General features: G+C 45.8%; 1 pseudogene; it reads left to right on the forward strand.

The window, feature by feature from the left end:
• The first annotated feature begins 11,373 nt into the window (after window positions 1–11,373).
• LOC147963785 (F-box protein At1g10110-like) lies at window positions 11,374–12,283 on the forward strand (annotated as a pseudogene).
• Window positions 12,284–15,003: the final 2,720 nt, after the last annotated feature.

Raw genomic sequence — 15,003 nt, forward strand, 5'->3', positions numbered from 1 at the left:
CTGAGCAAACAAAAGCAACCATTTTAGTATGCTTAGTTTACACACCTGCACCTACTGAATTAACAACACTTCACTTCTTCATAATTAAGGTGAAACACATCACATAAAGCACTATAAAAAACCAATCATCAGCTTCAGCAGCATCAAAATCTCTCTGCCTGACCCTAAAAGCATAGCAATTTGCTGCTTGGTAGCATACTTATTCTCACTAAAGCTGCCATAATTATCTCTTCCAGCCCTGCCTCTCCCAGCCATGACCCTTCCAGCTGTGCCTCTGCCTGCCATTGATTCAGTCCTTTGCCTCTCAAGCTCTTCCCTCTTGTCCTCAATAGCACCAATTGCATCTACAGCAGCATCACCAACCAGACGCCTTGTTTCAACCAGATGCTGCACATACTCAAGCTCCCAGTGCCAGAAATCACAAGTGACCTGATTAATCAGTGGCAACATTAGTTAACCAACTCCAGAAAATTACAGATTTAATGATTCAACTACTGCATTGCTCTAAACTACCGCATTAGTTAACCAGCTGCTCTGCTTCATTACTAAAGTGAGCTGACACGGCATGAATCTACTGAACTGGAACTTACATGGTGGTTCACGCACTTGTAGAAGATCCATCCATCGTGCTCATCGGTGCTAGACCGGTAGAACCTCACCTGCTCGCCGCAATCCGGGCACCCGATCAGTGGTACAGCAACGGAGCGGCCACGCAGCGCTGAGCGCATGGAGCTGGAAGACGACATGAAGGAGGAGACAGAGGAGGCGGAGGAGGGCGTCGGCAGAAGGCGACGGCGGCGGCGCGGACGGGAGTTTGCTAGGGTTCGGAGGAGAGGAAGCGGAGAGCGAGAGGATAAGGAAGCGGAGAGCGAGAGGATATGGGTTGCGGGAGGGAGGAGATAGGAGCGACCCGGTGCGGTCCGACCAGGTGCGCGCATATTTGCAAAAAAAAAAAAAACTCCAGCCATCCAGTATTAACGCCCCCCCCCCGACAGGTGCTGCACAAGTGGCGGTCAAAGCACAGCTGGCAACGGCTGACTCGGCCAAGTCAGAAAATACGTAGCTCTAATCGTATATACGGACCAAAGTGAACCCCCTGTGCAAGTAGATGGACTGTATTTCGGGTATTTTGAAGTAGTGGTACTTAAGTGTCAGCCGGCTCAAGTTTTGTGACCTATGGTGAATTTTTCTCATTATTAATTAATCATCTATGGTAACTGCAATAGAATAAACTATTCGCCGCCCCAAATGCGGCAACGGCAAATTTAATGTCCTGCTGGGATCTTTCACGAGAGTTCATGTTCTTGTCCATGACATGATCATCCTAAGAGAGGTTGCTGATGTCTTTCTTTCGGATAATCTCCTCCTGAAGTACTTGTTTCATCATTTCCCTTGGCATATAATTCCCGATAATTTTATGGCTACAATATCATTTTATAAGTGGAGTGGTTTAAATTGGTTGTAGGACTAGAGGTCAATTTGAGACTAAAAGTGGAATTACAAACCACTACAACATTTAGTTTGGATAAGACAAGCTATAATATAGGAAAATTGCCACAATGACCCATTACATATGTGAGAGTTGGACGGGCAAACTGATATATGATGAGAAAATCATTAAGTGAACCGCCTAGGAATACCATAATGTCCATAAAATTTTAATAACTAGAAGTAAAATGATAAATAGTACTATAATATTTGATCAGCACATGCTCCTCAAGCATTATATATGAAAATCAAAAATGTAGCACTACGTATTACAATGGTCCCATATGAAGCACAACGTGAAAATGCATAGCTATAAGCCCTGGGCTAAGTAAAAGAAATTCAAAGCCGTATGTGCGGGTGTTGTTAGTTATCAATGAGTTACTTGTGTTGAGGAACAATGCAAATCACACTATGACTTGATAGACCCATAACCACACAAAAAAATCATATCCATGGCAACCAGTAAATAAGACTGACAAATATCTGCAAATCACATCAAGTTAGTATGACAACATTCTCATATATGAGTAGTCACGAACACATACAAAAATAGGGAATTGGGAAGGGCCCCAAGTCATCGAGCCGTCTGAGAAGCTATAGGGAAAAGGCTTGCACTACAGAAAAGAACCCAAGATGCTGACGGCTATGAAAACACGATTGGAGACAACCAGATGAGCAAGAGTTTTATGAAGGGTCATAGATGGAATCTTGGGGTCCGCTATTGGTATTTTGTACTTGAGAAATGAAGAAAACCAAATCAATTTTTTAAACATTTCAGATACCTCAACTTACATGCAAAAGATAAGCTTACCTCGTCAAAGTCATCTTATGCATATCTAACCAGACCTTGCGTATTGCTAAAAAAGTTTAGCTCTATCACGTTCACCGCCAATATCTATTTTTGAAACGATAAGAATTCAAACAACCAGTGAATTTCTATAGAAATAAGCCAGCTATATATGAGAAGGCATCAAAGAGATATTCAGCTAAACTTTAAGCTGGGGTTTTATTGGAAAACATAAGTATAGAACTAGGCAGGTTTTGATCCAAAAAATATTCAGCTAAACCTACGGTTGTATTTTAGAGAAAAAAACTCAGGGTTGGTACAACATTAGTAATAGATACACAAAACCAAACCTATTGTCAAATTCAAAGTATATCCCTCAAAAGACTTTCTATTCATTAATACCCTAAAAATGAAGAACAAGCACACTCGGACTATTAGCTAATCAGAAGAGAGGATTTAGCTACAATTATTCTTAAACTTGTTTCATGCCATATCCAAAAGTAAGTATATATGCCCAAACTAATCCTACTTCCTAGCAACATAAGTGATCATGACATTTCAGATTGAGATTATCTTTATATATATGTGTCCGAAAAATATGAAATGAACTCTATGTATTATAAAATCCTGATCCAAATGGACTTGATAGTTGATACTAGCCTTAGGACTCCCCTCCATGTGATAAATGAGATTGTTTCACAGAAATTAAAGCAAAATTTTTATTAATTTACTATTATCAAAAGATCAACGGAGATAACTATCAAATGACAAAAATATATTCAGCTTTAAACTTTCAAATGTGCGTATGGAGCTATCTATTTGTCAGTTAGTTATTCCAGTCTAGGTTTAGTTGTCTTCAACTTGCAACTGTCATGTATCCCATCTCAAGAGAGAAATGCCATGCAACATTGCACTAGCACTATCATATACAAAGTCTTGCATATGTAAATAGGCTGACAACAATGGCATTTAGTTCAATCTTTATACTCCCTCCGTCCGGAAATACTTGTCATCAAAATGGATAAAAGGGGATGGATCTAGACGTATTTTAGTTCTAGATACATCTCTTTTTATCTGACAAGTATTTTCGGACGGAGGAATTACAAAGGATATAAACAACATTCTATAAACTAATTATAAAAAATAACTTGTTTTAATTATACCCACACTGTAAGACATGCTATTACCTCCGGTATGAACACTTTCAAATGGATGGAAGTATGATCTGACGTCCGTTTGGGGTAGATTATTGAACTGTAATGACTGAAGCTGGACCGAAAAGATGTCAGCCATTGTCATCCCCAAGAACACCACATTGTTGTCCTCGGCAAAGCCTCGTATTACTGGGTACAATTCCATTGGATGCAGGGAAAGTAGTTTGTCTAGTTCAATGGTTCTTCCAAGCTCCCATGAAGGAACGCCATCGTAATCAGGCTTCCTCTCCCATAATCGCGCGGTGAAGTTCGATACGTGGAGGAAACCCAGGGCGCCACTATATGTCCTTATAACCATTAACTGATCTCCATACACATCCACAAGATACTGTATCACAGCTAAGATGTTTTTCTCGAAATCAAATTCAAGAATTCCCTCTGAACTGTTGAGTAAATAGGCAATTTCTCGATTAAATTAATCCACGAGTAAATCACTAGCACGTCATTGACACAAATAAACACATACTGATATTCAGTCAAGCTAGCACATACTACGCTAATTGCAGAAAGATCTACGTATAACGCTAGCATGGCTAAAACAGAAAACAGTAGGAGCGGGATAAACGAGTTATACCCTCCAGTAGGCCATGCAGAGGTCACGGCTTTGGTGGCGGCAGCGGCGTCCTCGGCGGCCTTCTTGTCGCCTTCAGCTTTCTCGGTGGCGGCACGTTCGGCGTCGGTGGACATGGTGATGATGAAGGCGACGCGGACGTAGAGGAAGGAGACGATCGGAAGCGAGCAGTCGCGTAATCGCTGCCCAAAAACCTATTCGACCCTCACCCCGTACAGGGACCAGAAGGGCGTAGTTTTGGAGACCTGCTCTCCCGTCGACCGTGTACGCGGCAGATGGGAAGGAGTCACCGGCGGTAGCAGCAGCAAGGGAACGATGGTGGGCGTGCGCGTGGAGCAGATGTGATCTGTTCGTGGCGGCTAGGGTTAGGAGACACTGCACACTTATATAGACGCAGCCGCGTGGAGAGACGTGGGCTCGACCCACGTCCGAGTCCGTGACAGCCCACGATCCGACGTCTCAAATCGTAGCCCAACTGTCAGAGAACTCTCCGTTAGTGACTGGCAAAAATAAGCGCGTAGGTGTGAGCTCGGCTCGGCTCAATCCCGCAACCCGCGGCGCGGCGCGGCGCGTCATGACGAGGCGTGGCGTGGCGAGGCGGGCGGCGGAGGAGGATTGCGCGAGGGCCTCTTCTCTTCTCAAGCTCCAATAGCATGTAGAAGAGAAACCCTTATAAACCACTCCAACTCTCCTTCCACTAGCGGGGTGGGACTAAACTTCCCACTACACCTAGTGCCATATAACCCACATGGGCCCTTAGAGATTTTTCAGAAATTGCTATATGGGCCTAGAGCCCATCTCAAATTTCAGCAATCCCCCACCAGATCTCGAGGGCCCATTGTGTCCTCTGTTCCAATTGCTGTTTCGATATACGAGTGTGTCAGTGAAGACCTGTTAAGGTTGAACTTCACCTAGAGCAGGTAGCTACACTCCTTCACAACTGAACAATGGACTATGCCTTGAATTGTCAGTTTGGCGTAAAGAAGTTTCACTACATGTCTTACTAGTACTAGGCTGCCGAAGGCTGACCCCTCGGGTGGAGCATATAAGTCACACTCCTGGCCTATTCATGAGCTTACTAGAGATCACCCCAATCTCATAGACTATGACCAGCAGTCGGGCTCACATAGGTGTGTTCCTCCAAAGATCACTCTATAGGATAGCATCTTGCTTACATAAGCTTTGGAACACATTAAGACCATAGTCATCCTACCATACAGTATCGAGAGTATTGCATCTCCAACGGAGTGGGTTAGTATAGTTACTCTCCTCAGTTTACCACTGGCTTGTTTTCCCAGGTCCTAATTCACGGGATCTCCGATCACATAGGTTGGGTTACTACCATGGCAACTCATGTGGGTCTCATACCCATCTCCCTCGATGCATTATCTATCACAACACATGATAGCCCTTTTGTAAAGGGATCTGCCAGATTCTTAGCCGTATGGACATAGTCCAACGCTATCACTCCGGAGTTTCTTAATTTTCTGACAGCTTTTAATCTCATTCTTATGTGTTTGGCGGACTTCATGTTGTCCTTTGAACTCTTCACCTTGGTGATGACAGTCTGATTGTCACAGTTCATAAGGATAGCCGGAACCGGTTTATCAACCAATGGCAAGTCCATCAAAAGATCTCAAAGCCATCTCGCTTCAACACAAGATGTGTCTAATGCTGCTAATTCTGCTTCCATTGTCGATCTCGTTAAGATCGTTTGCTTGCAAGACTTCCAGGAAACAGCGCCACCTCCAAGAGTAAACATATACCCAGTTGTGGCCTTCATCTCATCAGCATCAGAGATCCAATTCGCATCACTATACCCTTCAAGTACCGACGGGTATCCGGTATAGTGAAGTCCATAGTTCATAGTACCTTTCAGATAGCGCATAACTCTTTCAACAGCATGTCAATGTACATCACCCGGTTTGGAAACAAACCGGCTCAGTTTGCTCACAGCAAACGCGATGTCAGGCCTCGTTGCGCTCGCTAGGTACATCAGTGAACCAATGATTTGAGAGTATCTCAATTGATCTTTAGCCATGCCTTTGGACTTTCGAATCAATACGCTAGGATCATATGGTGTTTGAGATGGCGTGCAGTCCAAATATCCAGAACGACTCAACACCTTCTCAACATAGTGGGATTGCAGAAGTGTAATTCCACCCTCATTATCTCTCAGTAGCTTGATGTTCAAGATAACATCAGCCACACCAAGGTCTTTCATCTCAAAGTTCTAAGATAGAAACGATTTGACCTCCTCAATGACTTTGAGGTTTGTTCCGAATATCAGTATGTCATCAACATACAAGCACAGTATAACTCCTTCGCCCCCACCATGGCGATAGTATACAGATTTGTCAGCCTCATTAACAACGAAACCAACAGATGTCAGAGTTGTATTAAACTTATCATGCCATTGCTTAGGTGCTTGTTTCAGGCCATATAAAGATTTTATCAACCTACACACCTTTCTTTCCTGACCATCTATCACAAAGCCATCAGGCTGTTGCATGTAGATTTCCTCCTTTAGCTCTCCATTTAGAAAAGCCTTCTTAACATCCATCTGATGGACGAGAAGACCGTGTGAGGCCGCCAACGAGAGTAATACTCGAATGGTGGTCAGTCTAGCCACAGGTGAATAAGTATCGAAGAAATCTTCCTCTTCTTGCTGGTCATAGCCCTTGGCCACAAGCCTAGCCTTGTACTTTTCAATAGTACCATCGGGCCTAAGCTTCTTTTTGAACACCCACTTACACCCCAGTGGTTTACAACCATAGGGACGATCAGTGATCTCCCATGTACCGTTAGCCATGATGGAATCCATCTCGCTACGGACCGCATCCTTCCAGTAGTCAGTTTCTGGAGAGGCATACGCTTCTGAAATAGAAGTGGGAGTATCATCCACGAGGTACACGAAGAAATCATCACCAAAGGTCTTTGCAGTCCTTTGTCTCTTGCCCCTACCAAGGGTTTCCTCGTCATCCTCCTGAGGATTTCCATAATGTGTGTGTTCATAATATTCCATAGGAATGGCAGGTTCAGGAGTCTCCTCAGATTCCTGTCTAGAAGTGCTTTGCATATCTCTCATAGGAAAAATATCCTCGAAGAATGTAGCATCCTTAGACTCCATAATTGTACCGACCTTCTGGTCAGGTACCTCAGATTTCACTACTAGAAACCTATAGCCAACGTTGTTCTTAGCGTAACCCAAATTAACGCAGTCCACAGTCTTTGGTCCAAGCTTACGCTTTTTGGGGATCGGCACATTGACTTTCGCCAAACAGCCCCAAGTACGCAAGTACGAGAGTGTTTTCCTTCTCTTTGCCCATTTCTCATAGGGAGTGATCTCATTATCCTTTGTTGGAACTTTATTCAGGACATGACATACCGTCAATATAGCCTCCCCCCACCATGCCTTGGATAAACCCGATGTATCTAACATGGCGTTAACCAAATCAGTTAGAGTACGGTTTTTCCGCTCGATAACCCCGTTTAACTGGGGTGAATAGGGAGGCGTCCTCTCATGAATAATGCCATGTTCCGCACAGAAAGAATCAAACTCACTCGAGAAGTACTCTCCACCACGATCTGACCGGACTCGTTTAATTTTCTTTTCAAGTTGTTTCTCAACTTCTGCCTTATAGATTTTAAAGTAGTGTAGAGCCTTATCTTTAGTGTTTAACAGATACACATAGCAATATCTAGTGGAGTCATCTATCAATGTCATGAAGTATTTCTTTCCACCTTTAGTCAACACACCATTCATCTCACAAAGATGAGAATGTATGAGTTCTAATGGTGCCAAGTGTCTCTCCTCCGCGGCCTTGTGAGGCTTGCGAGGTTGCTTAGCTTGCACACATGAAAGGCACTTAGAACCTTTGGATAAGGTGAAACTCGGGATTAAATCCAACTTGGCTAGCCGCGTCATAACACCGAAACTAATGTGACAAAGATGTGAATGCCAAACTTCAGATTTATTAACATTTGAATGAATATGGTTCACGACTTTATTACAAAAATCTGCGAGGGAAAGGCGGAACATCCCTCCGCTCTCATAACCTTTTCCAACAAAGAGTCCATATTTCGTAACAACTAATTTATTAGACTCGAAAACCAACTTAAACCCTTCTCTACATAGAAGGGAGCCACTAACGAGGTTCTTCTTGATGGCGGGGACATGCTGCACGTTCTTCAGCTGCACGATCCTTCCCGAATTAAACTTCAGATCGACCGTGCCAACACCATGAACAGAAGCACTCGCGCCATTCCCCATCAATACAGACCTGTGACCTGTGGCCTGGTAAGAAGTGAACAATGAAATGTCAGCGCACACATGAACACCTGCACCTGTGTCCACCCACCAATCGTTGGGTTGAAACACTGAAAAAATAGTAAATAAATTACCGTACCCAGATGCACCATTCTCATTGTTGCCCACAATCATGTTGACAGACTTGGAGTCCTGTCTTGGCTTCTTGTACTTGTTTGGGCACTTGTTGGCCCAATGTTCAACCGAACCACAAGTAAAGCAGCCCTCATCCTTCTTGTTTTCTTGAAGGTCTTCTTACCCTTCTTCTTGAAGTCTGTATTCTGTTGGACACCGTTCTTTCCCTTGGGCTTGTGGGAGTTATGGTTCCTCTGGTTCACCATGTTGGCGACAGAAGTCCCTTCGGTCCCTTTTCCATGCGAGTATTTTGCCCTCGAATTCTTCTCAACACTCAGATGGCCAATGACATCCTCCACAGAGAATTCACGCCTCTGATGTTTCAGAGTGGTGGCAAAGTTCCTCCAGGAATTAGGGAGCTTAGCGATTATGCAGCCCACGACAAACTTGCCCGGTAACTCGCACTTAAGAAGTTCAAGCTCCTTAACGATGCATATTATCTCATGAGCCTGCTCCAATACAGGACGGTTTTCAACCATCTTGTAATCGTGGAACTGCTCTATAATATACATCTCGCTCCCTACATCGGCGGCCCCGAATTTAGATTCGAGCGCCTCCCACAAGTCCTTGGCGACATGCACATGTAAATATGCATCGACCAGTTTATCTCCGATCACGCTAAGAACTGCTCCAAGAAACACAACGATAGCCTCCTTGAACGCCTTCTCCTATTCAGGAGCAATCGTTCCCGTGGAGACACCGGTGACCCAGAACACGTTCATAGCTGTGAGCCATAATGTGGTCTTAGTCTGCCAATGCTTAAAGTATGTACCGGTAAACTTATCCGGTTTCAGTGCAGCGGCAAAGCCACTTGCCAAAAAATTCCTACACATAATAGGTTTTTGGATTGTTGAGTAAATAGGCAATTTCTCGATTAAATTAATCCACGAGTAAATCACTAGCACGTCATTGACACAAATAAACACATACTGATATTCAGTCAAGCTAGCACATACTACGCTAATTGCAGAAAGATCTACGTATAACGCTAGCATGGCTAAAACAGAAAACAGTAGGAGCGGGATAAACGAGTTATACCCTCCAGTAGGCCATGCATAGGTCGTGGCTTTGGTGGCGGCAGCGGCGTCCTCGGCGGCCTTCTTGTCGCCTTCAGCTTTCTCGGTGGCGGTACGTTCGGCGTCGGTGGACATGGTGATGATGAAGGCGACGCGGACGTAGAGGAAGGAGACGATCGGAAGCGAGCAGTCGCGTAATCGCTGCCCAAAAACCTATTCGCCCCTCACCCCGTACAGGGACCAGAAGGGCGTGGTTTCGGAGACCTGCTCTCCCGTCTACGCGGCGGACGGGATGGAGTCACCGGCGGCAGCGGCAACAAGGGAACGACGGTGGGCGTGCGCGTGGAGCAGATGTGATCTGTTTGTGGCGGCTAGGGTTAGGAGACACCGCACACTTATATAGACGCAGCCGCATGGAGAGACGTGGGCTCGACCCACGTCCGAGTCCGTGACAGCTCACAATCCGACGTCTCAGTGACTGGCAAAAATAAGCGCGTAGGTGTGAGCTCGGCTCGGCTCAATCCCGCGGAGCGGCGCGTCGTGACGAGGCGTGGCGTTGCGAGGCGGGCGGCGGAGGAGGAGTGCGCGAGGGCCTCTTCTCTTCTCAAGCTCCAATAGCATGTAGAAGAGAAACCCTTATAAACCACTCCAACTCTTCTTCCACTAGCGGGATGGGACTAAACTTCCCACTACACCTAGTGCCATATAACCCACATGGGCCCTTAAAGATTTTTCAGAAATTGCTATATGGGCCTAGAGCCCATCTCAAATTTCAGCATGAACCCCCAATAAGCAACCAGTAAAGGGCATCCCCAACCAGCACAGCAGGCTGATCCCAAGAAATTCTGGTGTCAAAAATGGTCAACCGTGGAATCGGTGTTGAGATGAGCTAGCCCCATGAGCTGGTCTCTGAGGAGTAAACGTAGGCTAGAGCTTCTTGTACGTCGTCGTAGCATGTTGCCACACAAACAACCTTGAAGTGTTGGACGTCTTTCCTAGCATGAAGCACTGCCCTGCTGACCTCCGTCGTCTTCAAAAGGAAGTTATGGAACACCAAGGGGATCGCTACGTGGTACTGGTCGCTGGTGATGGGGTCCCACACAAGGAGTTGGCGCCGTGTCCGGTTGTAGATGAGAACGAGGCCATGGCGGCAGTTGAGTAGCCTGAAGCAGTCTTCGTTGGCGGGCTGGAAAGAGAGGCGCCTGGGAGGGACACGATTGGGGGCCTCCAGAGTAGGTAGGAAGGAGACGCCGTGGACTCCCTCCACGAAGCAACCGAGGAGGGGAGGGCTGCGGCGGTGGTGGATCCGGAAGCGGGGGAGGAAGCCGGGGTCGGAGGCGAGGCTGCGCCAGCGCTTGCAGACGAGCGAGGCACGGGGCAGGGAGGAGAGCTGCGGCGGGAGGCATAGGAGGATCTCCAAGAGCAGGTCGTCATCGTCGAGCGCTGCCGGGGTCAGCGAGCGGTGGCGGCGGCTGGTCATCTCGCAACCCGGCTTCGCTGAACGCAGAGCCCACGAGTTCGTGCCCTCGTCACAACAGGTTCATGAGTAATGCTACACGTAAAAACGAGTTACAAGGTTTTACAAAGAGGGTTAATTTGATTGGTCAATAGGTGAGGAGATGGCCCACCCCCCTGAAAATTAGGGGGGCAAGTTTGTGATTGGTTAGTAGATGGAAAAAATCCTAATCAGCGTGTAATTGCATGTAACTCTTTGTATGTTTAGCATTATTGACAGGTTCATTGTCTGAGCCCACGAGTTGATGTCAATGATGGTATCGGAGCCCACGAGTTGGTGTCACTGATGGTATCGGATCGTTTGTTTGTCTTAAAAAAAGAATATTTTGTTTACAACAATGGACGGCTCTTACGCAAGGTCGAGTTGGTCGGACCTCCCGACGGATCTCCTCCTCGGAATCCTCCAACGCCTCCAGCTCCTGGAATCCCTCGCTTTCGCGTCAGTCTGCGCATCATGGCGCCGGGCCGCGGTGACCACCGGCGTCCCATCTTCTTGCAGACCGTGGCTCATGTCTTGGACCCATCTCGTGGAGGAGGAGAGCCAAACCAACAAGAAAAACTGCAGCTCGGCCGCGACCTGCAAGTTCCGCCATCTCCTGGACGTCAACAAGTCTTACGATGTCGATTTTCCTGAGGATTGTTTCGTTGCATGTGACGGAGCTTCTCATGGATTGCTGGTTCTGGTGAACCAACCTTTCCAATCTACTTATCTTCAACCCCATCACCTCGGACATGGTCCCGTTACCGCCGATCACCGATTTCTCATTCATGGAGGCAGTGTATGATAGTCAAGGAAACATAGAAGGTTATCGCCTTTTTGACGATAAATTATATGACGATGCGAAATATCTGGCAACATGGTTCTACCAAAAGGCAGTGCTGTCCTGTGCTCCATCCAAAGGTGGTGACTACATTGTCATGATCATTCATTATGATAGAAATTGTCTCTCTTTCGCTAGGGCAGGAGGGGGCAGGTGGCAAGTGGTCTCAACTATAGCTAGAAGGGAACTAGATCGGTATGCGGACTATGCATACCACAATGGGAGGTTTTACACTATGACATACCGTGGAATAGTAGAAAAATATCATCTTGATGGATCCAATGGACCGACAAAGGAGGCGATCATTGCACATAGGACCTATTCAAGTGTTCTTACCAGGCACTTGGTTTCCACACCACACCATGGGGCGATCTCTTGCAAGTCCGGGCCATTTCCGCAAACCGTGTGGATCGTGTTAGGTTTCTAGTTGGAAAGGTTCATCCCGAAGGATGCAAGAAGGTATTGAAGGAAATATGCCCTAGAGGCAATAATAAAGTTATTATTTATTTCCTTATATCATGATAAATGTTTATTATTCATGCTAGAATTGTATTAACCGAAAACATAATACATGTGTGAATACATAGACAAATAGAGTGTCACTAGTATGCCTCTACTTGGCTAGATCGTTGATCAAAGATGGTTATGTTTCCTAACCATAGACATGAGTTGTCATTTGATTAACGGGATCACATCATTAGGAGAATGATGTGATTGACTTGACCCATTCCATTAGCTTAGCACTTGATCGTTTAGTTTGTTGCTATTGCTTTCTTCATGACTTATACATGTTCCTATGACTATGAGATTATGCAACTCCCGTTTACCGGAGGAACACTTTGTGTGCCACCAAACGTCACAACGTAACTGGGTGATTATAAAGGTGCTCTACAGGTGTCTCCGAAGGTACTTGTTGGGTGGCATATTTCGAGATTAGGATTTGTCACTCCGATTGTCGGAGAGGTATCTCTGGGCCCACTCGGTAATGCACATCACTATAAGCCTTGCAAGCATTGCAACTAATGAGTTAGTTGTGGGATGATGTATTACGGAATGAGTAAAGATACTTGCCGGTAATGAGATTGAACTAGGTATTGAGATACCGACGATCGAATCTCGGGCAAATAACATACCGATGACAAAGGGAACAAGGTATGTAGTTATGCGGTCTAAACGATAAAGATCTTCGTAGAATATGTAGGAGCCAATATGAGCATCCAGGTTCCACTATTGGTTATTGACCGGAGACGTGTCTCGGTCATGTCTACATAGTTCTCGAACCCATAGGGTCCGCACGCTTAACGCTACAATGACATTTATATTATGAGTTTATATGTTTTGATGTACCGAAGGAGTTCGGAGTCCCGGATGAGATCGGGGACATGACGAGGAGTCTCAAAATGGTCGAGACGTAAAGATCGATATATTGGACGACTATATTCGGACATCGAAAAGGTTCCGAGTGATTCGGACTCCCCCCTTGGCGCGCCCTCCTCCTAGGCCGGCCGCCTCCCTCCTTGCTCCTTTATATACAGGGGCAGGGGGGCACCTCTAGACACACAAGTTGATCAAGTTGATCGTCTCTTAGCCGTGTGCGGTGCCCCCCTCCACCATAGTCCACCTCGATAATACTGTAGCGGTGCTTAGGCGAAGCCCTGCGTCGGTAGAACATCAAAATCGTCACCACGCCATCATGCTGATGAAACTCTCCCTCAACACTCGGATGGATCGGAGTTCGAGGGACGTCATTGGGCTGAACGTGTGCTGAACTCGGAGGTGCCGTGCGTTCGGTACTTGATCGGTCGGATCGTGAAGACATACGACTACATCAACCGCGTTGTGCTAACGCTTCCGCTTTCAGTCTACGAGGGTACGTGGACAACACTCTCCCCTCTCGTTGCCATGCATCACCATGATCTTGCGTGTGCGTAGGAAAATTTTGAAATTACTACGTTCCCCAACAGTGGCATCCGAGCCAGGTTTTATGCGTTGATGTAATATGCACGAGTAGAACACAAGTGAGTTGTGGGCGATATAAGTCATACTGCTTACCAGCATGTCACACTTTGGTTCGACGGTATTGTTGGATGAAGCAGCCCGGACCGACATTACACGTACGCTTACGCGAGACTGGTTCTACCGACGTGCTTTGCACACAGGTGGCTGGCGGGTGTCAGTTTCTCCAACTTTAGTTGAACCGAGTGTGGCTACGCCCGGTCCTTGCGAAGGTTAAAACAGCACCAACTTGACAAACTATCGTTGTGGTTTTGATGCGTAGGTAAGAACGGTTCTTGCTCAACCCGTAGCAGCCACGTAAAACTTGCAACAACAAAGTAGAGGACGTCTAACTTGTTTTTGCAGGGCATGTTGTGATGTGATATGGTCAAGACGTGATGAGATATAAGTTGTTGTATGAGATGATCATGTTTTGTTGAAGTTATCGGCAACTGGCAAAAGCCTTATGGTTATCTCTCTATTTCATAAGATGCAAGCGCCAAATAATTGCTTTACTTTATCGCTATGCGATAGCGATAGTTGCAAGAGCAATTGTTGGTGAGACAACCATGTGACGACACATTGATATAGATCAAGATGATGGAGATCATGGTGTCATGCCGGTGACGGTGGAGATCATGACGATGCTTTGGAGATGGAGATCAAAGGCACAAGATGATGATGGCCATATCATGTCACATGTTTTACATGTGATGTTTATCTTTTATACATCTTATTTTGCTTAGTTCGACGGTAGCTTTATAAGATGATCTCTCACTAATTATCAAGGTACAAGTGTTCTCCCTGAGTATTCACCGTTGCGAAAGTTCTTCGTGCTGAGACACCACGTGATGATCGGGTGTGATAGGCTCTACGTTCAAATACAACGGGTACAAAATAGTTGCACACGCGGAATACTTAGGTTAAACTTGACGAGACTAGCATATAACAGATATGGCCTCGGAACACAGAGACCGAAAGGTCGAGCGTGAATCATATAGTAGATATGATCAACATAGTGATGTTCACCATTGAAACTAATCCATCTCACGTGATGATCGGACATGGTTTAGTTGATATGGATCACGTGATCACTTAGAAGATTAGAGGGATGTCTGTCTAAGAGGGAGTTCTTAAGTAATATGATTAATT

This window comes from Triticum urartu, chromosome 6A, assembly GCF_056163025.1.
Source record: "Triticum urartu cultivar PI428250 chromosome 6A, HENAU_Tu73, whole genome shotgun sequence".
Taxonomy (NCBI): Eukaryota; Viridiplantae; Streptophyta; class Magnoliopsida; order Poales; family Poaceae; genus Triticum; species Triticum urartu.